A 10,896-nucleotide genomic window follows, 5' to 3' on the forward strand; every position below is an offset into this window, starting at 1 on the left:
CATTGTAAAAGCTATCTATGCTAAACCCAAAGCCAAAATCATTCTAAGTGAAAGTATTCCCTTTAAGAACTGGAACAAGACAGGGAAACCCCCTTTCACCACTTTTATTCAACATCATCCTTCAACTTCTAGCCAGAGCAATCAGACAGAAGAAAAAATTAAAAGAATATGAATATAAAAAGAAGAACTTCCCACAAAATGATTCCATATTAACAGGATCCAAAAAATTCCACAGAAAACTTCTAGAACTAATAAATGAATCCAGCAAAGTGGCAGGATATAAAATTAATACCCGTATATCAAATGTGTTCCTATACGTATGTCACTGATGAATCCACGGAAAGAGAAATTAAGGAGACTCTTCCATTCACAATAGCTTCAAAAAAAATAAAATAAAACACTTGGGAATCAATCTAACAAAAATGGTGAAAGACCTCTACAATGTAAACTACAGAACACTAAAGAAAGACATTGAAGAAGATCTTAGAATATGGAAAGATTTCCAATGCTCCTGGATAGGCAGAATTAATATTGTCAAAATGGCCATGCTACCAAAAGAGTTATACAGATTTAATGCAATTCCTATTAAAATCCCAATGACATTCTTCATAGAAGTAGAAAAACAATCATGAAATTCATTTGGGAAAAATAAGAGGCCCAGAGTAGCCAAAACAATCCTTAGCAAGAAAAGTGAATCAGGAGGCATCAAAACACCAGAACTTAAAATATACTACATAGTCATAGTAACAAAGACAGCATGGTATTGGCACCAAAACAGACCCATAGACCAATGGTACAGAATAGAGACACAGAGACAAACCCACATAGATACTCATATCACATAAATACCTACATAAATCTAATACTATACAAAATCTCCAAAAACATTCATTGGAGAAAAGGTAGCCTCTTTAACATATGGTGCTGGGAAAACTAAAAATCCACATGTAGCAAAATGAAGTTAAAACCCTATCTCTCATCCTGCGCAAAAAATCAACTCAAAGTCTATCAATGACCTAGGAATTAGACAAGAGACCCTGCGCCTAATAGAGAAAAAAGTAGGCCCAAGTTTCCACAATGTTGTCTTAGGAACTGACTTCCTTAACAAGACTCCTAAAGTGCAAGAAGTAAAATCAAGAATCAATAAAATTGGGATGGAATCAAACTAAAAAGCTTCTTCACAGTATAGGAAACAATAAATAATCTAAAGAGAAAGCCTACAGAATGGGAGAAAATCTTTGTTGCATGCACCTCATATAGAGTATTAATCTCTAAGATACATACATACCTCAAAAACTTAACACCAAATAAACAAATAACCCAATCAATAAGTGGGCTAAGGATATGAACAGATGGAAGAAATACAATTTATCAACAAATACATGAAAAAATATTCAACATCTCTAACGATTAGAGAAATGCAAATCAAAACTCCACTGAGATTTCATCTCACTTCATTCAGAATGGCAATTGTAAAGAATACAAGCAACAATAAATGTTGGCGAGGATGTGGGGGAAAAGGCACACTCATACACTGCTGGTGGGGCTGCAACTTGATGCAACCACTATGGAAACCAGTGTGGAGATTCCTCAGAAAACTTGGAATGGAACCATCATTTTTCCAGTTATCCTACTCTTCAGTTTATACCCAAAGGACTTAAAAGAAGCATACTACACTGATACAGCCATAACAATGTTTATAGAAGCTAAATTCACAATAGCTAAACTACGGAACTTACCTAGGTGCCCTTCAATAGATGAATGGATAAAGTAAATGTGGTATACATACACAATGGAATGTTACTCATCCTTAAAGAAGAATAAAATTATGGCATTTGCTGGTAAATAAATGGAATTAGAGAATATTATGATAAGCAAAATAAGCCAATCCCAAATAACCAAAGACTAAATATTTACTCTGATATGCAGATGCTAATTCACAAAAAGGGGGGTTGTAGTGGTTAGGAAAAATAGATGTACTTTGGATTAGACAGAGGGGAGTGAAGGGATGGGAAGAAGTTTTTGGGTTGGAAGGACAGTGGAATGAATCAGACATTATTACCCTATGTGCACATTATACAACTAGCATAATTCTAGCAATTACATAACTAGTATATTTCTACATCATGTTTAAACAGAATAAGACATTATTGCTGAGAGCCATAGCTAAGTAGGAATGACGCATGGCAATTTCCTTGTCAGCCTACCCCATGGTGCTTAGAGGGAGGACTCTCCATTGTGGAAATGGGCTTGCCTTGGACCCAGGTCATTTGCAGTAACATTGCATGATTGTTTGAGAAAGGTGACCCTGCTCAAGGACCAGGGTGGATCCGGGTTTAGGGAGGATCCTGAGGGTGGGTCCAGGTTTAGGGTGTATCCTGCTGGGAATAGGGAGTATCCTGCTGCCTCAGGCGACCGCCTGCTCCTTGAGTTCCCATTGAGTTCCCGCGGGATTCAGAGAGTATTTTGGGATGCAGAGCCCAGTGGAAGTGTGTATTTTCCCCAGAACGTGGGTGTAGAGTGCAGGTGGATTCTCCCCAGAACGTGCGTGTAGAGTGCTGGTGAGAGTTCGGGAATAAAGAATTGCTGTTTGAATCTACAAGGCTGTGAGTGGCTCGTGTTTATGTGCCCAGACAGACTGCTGCACATTATACTCCATTTATGTATGATATGTCAAAATGCATTCTACTGTCATGTATAACTAACTAGAACAAATGAAAAAAATGCAAAAAGAAATGATTGTTAATTTGATTATACAATACTAGTACTAAAAGGAAAAAGCTATAGATAAATATGTACCTGTCAGTTATCTACTGCTAAGTCTCAAAACATCCAAATATTCTATGGTCTAATGAATAACCATTTACTATTGCTCACAAGGCAAGCAGTCAGCTGGCTTGTTCTTATTGTCTGCTGATCATCAATGTTTCTGAGATCACCTGCACATAGGTAGGCATCTCTAACAAAAAGACAAAGATCCTTCATATTTGGAGATCACCTGATTCAAGGCTGGTATAAGATGACAACGGCTGGGTCACTGGGCTCTCCTCTATTTGTTGGCTCTTTTCCTCTATCAAATTAGCCCAGGTTTATTGACATAGAGATTCAGATGTCCAAAAGGTAAAAGTTCACAAGGTTTTGTAAAAGCAGGACTCAGAACTTCAAGAAGTCCATCTAGGACAGCCAAAATCAATTCATAAATTCAGTTTAGAGTTAAGGCAAAGGACATATAGAGACTAACCTAGCATGGTGGCACATGCCTGTTATCCCAGAAACTTGGGAGGTTGAGGCAGGGGATCACAAGATGGAAGCCAGCTTTAGCAAGACCCTGTCTCAAAATCAAAAATAAAAATCGAAATGAAGATCTATGACAGAGAACCCCTGGGTTCAATGCCCAGACTGAAAAGAATATGTATGTATGTGTGTGTGTGTACATATATATACAAATTTATACCAATCTATCTATATAATTTACATATATATGCATGTGTGTGTGCCAGTGATAAAATCAGTGTTGTATTAAGTCATTGGGTTGGAATTCTTTACAAAAGAATATGGGAAAAAAATTTACAAAGATGCAAAGTAAATATATAATTGTGGTTACATTGTACTGTGAAATTAAACAAAGTGGATAATCCTTTCTCCACAGTGTAAGCTGTTCTATTATTTCATTTTAATGACCATCATTAGGTACACATTTTTGAAAATTTAAGTAAAAAATTTTTTTTAATAAATAAAAATACATGTGTGAATCTCAAAGGTAAATAGCACTCCAAACTAACAAAAGAACAGGAGAGACTGAAAAAAAAAAAAAAAAAAGATTAATCATCTGGGCTTTAAACAGTGGTAGGAGTTACACCTTTGGACACTTCTCTGTCATTCTCCCTCTCCCCTAAAGTGTTCCAAATTCACAAGTACTGGGCTGAAGGAATGCCTTCCCGCTCCTTAGAGGCTGGTAGTGGAAGAGGCAAATAGAGTTTAACTGGATCTATTGATACTGCTGAAAATAGACTGGAACACAGAACACAGAGACTTTTATCTGCATGTGAATGTGTATGTTTTCACTACAGAAACTACTGTATCAAAGATGAAGTTCACATACAAGAGCAGAAATTTCACTCTATGTGACAAGGAACAAAATAATTTGGGAAGCTGGAATTCCCCAGTTAGTCAGCATGGACACACTGTTCCCAGAGGAAAGGAAGCAGATTTTTCAGCCTATTTTCATTTCTACTGCTTTTGTTGTCCAGGTTCCTGGCTGGGGTGTGGCTTGTTTTTCTTTGTTTGTGACTATTTTAAGGGAGCTACAACTCTGCTGGGTGAAAGAAGAATTTTTGTAGTAAGGACTCACTAGACACAGCTGCTTTAGTCTAGGAATAGAGGAGGCTATTGTGGCTTGGAGCACAGCAGTGAGTACACAAACAGACAAAGTATCTTAGTTAATATTTCACAGCTTCTTGAAAGAAAGAAAATGTAAACAATCCAGACCTATGTTAAGATTTTTCCTGTGATTTAAGTCTTTCATTTTGGCTCTTACTGACCTGAAATTCTTACCCATTTCATAGGTGTTGTGTTGCCAGGGTAAAAGCCATGCATTGAGCATAGTAATTTGCATTTCTTCCATATTTCTCTCTCGGTATGACCTTTCATTTGTAGCAGCAAGTAAACCAGCCATGGTTTGTACTCTAAATCTCTACAAGCAGAACCACTTACCAGACTTAGCAATTGCAACAAAAATGTATTATTTCATAGGTGTAATGTGTTTATGTTTTATTGCGGCACATATTGAATATAATGTCTTTTTAAATAAGTTATTCAGAAAATGACAGAAAGGTGTTGGGGGTCTCCCTGAGAACTCCCCGGGCCTTTCAAACATGGTGGTGGGCAAATTGCCAGTGGGCGAATAACAAGTTGTTTTGAAAACCTTCTAATTGGTCCTCCTGTCTTCCGCGCTGGCTCGTGGACAGTTCGTGCCCCCCATGAATCTTATGCAGGGTGGACGTGCATGCACTGTAGGTGATGACCTGACCTTTACCATGATTGGCCCCCGGAGCTTCCTGGTTTAAGATAACTGACTCTCACTTTCTATATAAGCTAACACCAGCTTGCAATAAGGTGCTTCATCTTTGTCACTGCTATCTGTGTGTGTGCATTTTAATCTCTGACAACGAACCTTGGAAGGGATCCTGAGTGGTACAAAGACTGTAGCTTAGCTGTCGCTAAGCTTTTTAGTGAAGTTGCTTCCCTTCTCTGAACTCAGTATTTCCACTGTGAAAAAGGAAAAGCCTGAACAAGATAGGTGTTATTTTGAGTGTGGTTCTTAGAGTGGCAGCTTGGGCATCACTTGAGAAATTGTTAGAAATAAAAATTTGTGGGCTGGGATTGTGGCTCAGCGGTAGAGTGCTTGCCTAGCATGGGCAGGACCTGGGTTCGATTCTCAGCACCACATAAAAAAATAAAGTCATTGTGTTGTGTCCATCTACAAAAAAAAAAAAAAAAAAAAAAAGATTCTCTCTCTCCTCTTCCTCCCTCCCTCCCCCTCCCTCCCTCCCTCCCTCCCTCTCTCTCTCTCTCTCTGTCTCTCTCTCTCTCTCTCTGTCTCTCTCTCTCTCTCTCTCTCTCTCTCTCCTTTCTCCTTAAAAAACAATAAAAATGTGTGAGCTTTCTCCTCAACTATCAAATTAGAATTTCTGGGAATGAAGTGTAGGGTTTTTTTCCCAGGAAATTCTTTGGTCCATTAAAACTTGAGGACAACTAACCTAGACTAGATGTCTTCTGTCCATATTAATAACTTATCATTCCACAGCTAAGGGAACACATGATAAAGTTCATTGCCATGAACCTGCTTGATGGCATTTTTCATGACTTGATGGAAAAGAATGTGTTAGAAATGACACCAACGTCACACTCACAGGGAGCAAGGCAGGACCAGGGCAAAACCCACTCCATTGCTTCTCAGCTTCCCTCCATCCTTCCTGGTGGCTCCAGACCTGGTTGGTCTCCTGCAAGTGCCACTGTGCTACCCAGTATCTGTCAAGTGTCTTTCCATCTTCAAAGAGGTGGTAAATTGTGATGCTGAACGGAAGATTGTGAACTTCATTGAGAACAATACTGAAAATCTGGGTTTTGATATCATTGAGAAAAATGAAATGGTAGGCAAAATATTTAGGGAGAAATCCATGCCAAAGGGTTAGTATCTTCTTTCTCTACCATTCTTGTGCTATTCTGCCTTTATTTCTCCCATTTGCAAGTGAAGAATAAATCATCCCCATCTCTAGGACCTGTTTGGTCTAATTATTTTACTTAATACCACAAATAGCCCTGGCCTACTCAATCACTTTAACACAGCTGAACATTTTCTTTAATAATTATCACCCTTACACAATCATGATGGTTATTTGTTTTATAATTCTGACTCTGTCTCCTGAAGTATAAGCTACATGAGGTGGGGATCTTTTTCTGTGTGTTGACAAAGACATCCAAAACACATCAGAAATGGCATCTGACACATGATAGGTGCTCAGAAAATATCTGTAAAGTGAATGATTGGTTTGGGGGCCAAATTGAATTCATAGTTAGCCTTAAGGAGTCTAAGCTTCTGGCCATACAATGGAGACTGGCGTCATTCCCAGTATGGAATGTTCACTGTGGGGAAATCCAGCATCTTCTGCTGAGCTTTGGCATAGCCCCTGGGAGAAATCTCTGAGAATCTAGATTTCTACTAGTTAAAAGTGGACACAGGGAATTTGAGGCTCAGTAAACATAAAATATTGTTTCTCTATAGAACACAGGTCAGCACATTCTTGCTTTGAAAAATAGTAAAATTTTTAGATGATATTATATCTTTCACAGCTCAGATTTGTAATTGCAAAACAGCAACAATGGACAGAGAGTGTGCAGTGAGTGTGGATGTGCTCCAGCCAAATTCTGTTTACAAAAACAGGTGCCAGGGCTGGTGAGGCAGCTCAGTGGGAGAGCACTTGCCTGGAACATATGAAGCCCCAGGTTCAGTCCCCAACACCCCCCCCCCCCCACACACACACACAGGGATTTGTGGGGGGAGAAGCAAAAGAAAGAAAAGGAAAACAGCAAAAAGCAAAGGTGAACATTAAACAGGTGTAAGGCTGATTTTGGTGTGCAGGGCATAATTCACTGACCTCTGTTCTAGAATATAACCTGGAAATGAGCCATGTCCCCAGTTCTTAGAACATTCATCTAGAATTTTTTTTGTTGTTGTTGAAAGGTTATCAAACTTTTATGCAGAGATGTGCACCTCTTTTTTAGAGTAATCAAAGCTATTGAAGAAAAGCCTTGATTAAAGATTTTGATTACTTTCACTTATATAAAAAGAAGATAATGCACTCTTTTTTTGTTTCAGATAATCTCTGTCCTCCTTTTCACCTGGCAAAGGATAAAGTTCTCTGAAACAAACTTGGAGTTTGGAAAATGGGCTAAATTTTCATGTTTCATAGAGTAGCCCCATGAAAGGGATGGCCATTTATTTACCATCTCAATGGAAAGAGTTTGAAGTGTGTAGATTCTAGAAATTTAGTTATGCTAAAAAATATATTTTTCATATTCTTTCAGAATTTCTTCATGAATGTGAGGATAGTAATTCTGAGAAAAACTCTACAGCATCTTCCTCTTTGTGTATTATCTGTATATTATTTATATGTTATCTATATAACTGCCCCAAACCCAGATCACAAATGTAAACTCTAAGACCTCCATTATCATGAGAAGTAATCCCAGTAAAGACCTAGGATATCTGTGTTTTTAATCAAATTTCATCACTGGAAATGACTTTCAGAGGAGAACACTCTATCTTAAATTTGTGTTCACTCCACCTTCATAATGTGAAGATGAAAGTAAAAAAGTAGAACTGAAGAAAGAAAACTACATCAGTTCAGGAATTGGCTGTCTCTCCAACAGATAACTACCACCAAACCCTCACGTATCACTTGGTGTGAGACACCTATACAGGAGCCACTGTTTTGACGTTCGATAATGTGGGTTTCTCTCACCACTGCCTCTAACAAAAATCCTTCAAAAGTAAAGTTAACATTCACATCCCTGATCCTCAATTCTTCTTAGGATTTAAAAAAAGAAAGTAAAGATGAAGACATGGAGAACACTGAAGTGTCCCAGGCATCAGTTCTAATGTGTGACAGTAACTTCTATCCCAAGACACATAATGACCTTACTTGAGCTAAAACAGATTTAAAAGGGCTTTATGGGACAGTGGAAAGAGAACTGAAGTAACACAAGGAAACTATATTCACCAAGCCCATCGCTGCCACTTAGCATTCTGCTCTGACGTATAGAACTCACCCTTATAAGACATATATATATATATATATATATATATATATATATATATATATATATATCATCTTTGAATAAAATCATAAAACAATAAAGACATAAAAAATAACAACTTCCCAAACAGGAGAAGAATGTGGTTAATAAAATTATACACACACACACCCCTAGTTGTGAGTCACACATGCTATGTGGTCATCAACGATACTGAAATTTCAGAGAATGAACAAGAGTAAAGAGGAGGATGAGGCCCAAGAAGGAGATGATGTTTTGAGGGTGGGAGTAAAGAGGGTCACAGGAAGGCATGTTCATTGGGTGATTAGTTCTGACCACTTCACCAAGGTGATACGTCAGTACATATCTGGAAAATGGGGAGGGAATTGTAGCAAACCCTAAGGCAAAATGAGAAACGAGCGTAAGGGGCCTGAGACAGGAATGGCCTTTCATGTAAGAGGTGAACAAGGAAAGCTAATCTGGTATGAAAGAGAAAATTAGGGGGTGTGTGATAGGGAGAACTGTTAGATAGGCAGATCTGAGACATACCACACAGAGTTTTTTGCCAGTGGAAAATAATTTCGATTATTTGCTGTGGAAATCCTTAGAACCACCCTGGCTTTTTTTTTTCTTTGAAGAAAAAAGCTTTATTAATATTGTCAATGCTTACACATTCTAGACATGTTGTCCAGCCTCTGCTCTGCCCAGCCACCTATTACAGTTAACATCCATCATTAAAACAAGTGTCTAAAGCAGGTGCATGTAGTAAAGAATACTTTCATGAAAGCTAAGTTTTATCTAAGCTTACACAAAACAAATTGACAGAAACATGTAGAAGCTATGAGGTATATATCTCCCTTAAGAATCCGGCAATCCCTTTCACCAAAATATAGAAGGCAAAGCCAGCTACAAGCTTATAAAGATTTTTTATTCTCTTATTTTTTTTTCTCTGCCCTTTCTCCATTTTTCTTCCCATCTGCTCTCTTTCACATTGACATTCCACTGTTCTTTCCTGCTTTTTCTTCTCTTTCTTCCTCTGTTTTTTCTCCATGCTTGAATTTATCTTCTTCCCTACATACTCTTTATTCTCCATTTTTTCTTCCTGTCAATGTTGAAATCATAACATGTTAATAGAGTTAAGTGAATTGCAATGGAAAGTAGATGACCTGATGTCCATTGCAGAAGATTTATAAAGATTTATATGCTACCTTAGCAGTTTTTAAGCAGAGAAGTAATTGAATAAACATAGAAACAAAAAGTCCAGTTGAAAGATGTTTAAATATTTCAGTTAAGATATATCAGTTTTTAGGCACATTTTTGGTAGAAAAGAAGTTAGAACAAACTTTATGGAAGACATTATGGATGTTCTACAAAGAAGTAAAGGTGGAACTAACACCTGATCCAACTCTCTCACACCTGGGTATATATTCAAAGGAAATGAAATCTGTATGTCAAAGAGATAATTTGCATTCCCAGGTTCTTTACAGCACTATTCACAATAGTCAAGTAATGAAAACAACCTAAATGCCCATCAAATTATGAATAAAGAAAATGAGTGCATTTACATGATGGGATACTATTCAGCCTTAAAAAGAATAAAATCCCATTTGAGGAGATAGATATAGTTAGCCTGATTTAAATGTTATACAATGTACATTTATGTATTGGAGTATCACATATCACCCCATTAATATGTACAATTTTTAGGTTTTATACATTAAAATAAATTTGATTCCAAAAAGGGATAACGGCTTTTGCAATAGTTATCTCTCAGAGATGAAGATGAGTGGGTAAGCTTACCAGTGGATGCAGTGAAGGATAAGGGAAAAAGGAAACAACCTCTTATTTTTGGTTTGGCAACTGGATGAATGGTGCCACGACCTGAGTTAGGGAAACGCTGTGTTGTGCAGGAGGGACAGAGTTATAGGAGAAGACAAATGTCAGGTTTCTCTCTTTGTACATTTTTAGTTAAAATATATGTCATCTCCAAGGGTAGATGATAAATAGGTCGGTGGATGTTCAACTGCAGAGTTCACAGAGATATCAGCACTGGTAACGAATCTTGGGATTCACCAGTGTTAGAGGGTATTTAAAATGATGAGACTGGAAGATGCCAACTGGGGAGAAAGCACTGGTAGAGCATATCACAGGGCCTAGTACAGCACAGCCCAACCTTTGCAGGTATGGCAGAAGAAAAAGAACAAGCACTGAAGACAGATTTAGGGAGAATGACTGGAAAATAGAACATCTCAGACTCTTAAAGAACCTATTTCAAGAAAGGGGATTTGTTCAACCATGGGAAATACTAAGAAAGCAGTAAGTGGTCAGTGGTACCCTTGATAACAAAGACATAATTTAAGTGATGAGAGTAATGGGCAGTTTGTAGTGCATACAAGGAAAAAATAAAGGTGAAAGAAAGAGAAATAGTGAAAACAGAGAATGCCTTTAGGTTGTTTCCCGGCCCCCCCCCCCCCAAGAAATGAAGCAGAGATGTGTGATATGTGATGACAGCTGGAGAAGAAATGGGGCCAACAAAATGCCTTTAAAAAGAGGCTTGATGTTAAGGTATGTTGATGGGTT

The sequence above is a fragment of the Spermophilus citellus genome (assembly GCF_964194105.1).
Source record: "Spermophilus citellus genome assembly, chromosome: 2".
Lineage (NCBI taxonomy): Eukaryota > Metazoa > Chordata > Mammalia > Rodentia > Sciuridae > Spermophilus > Spermophilus citellus.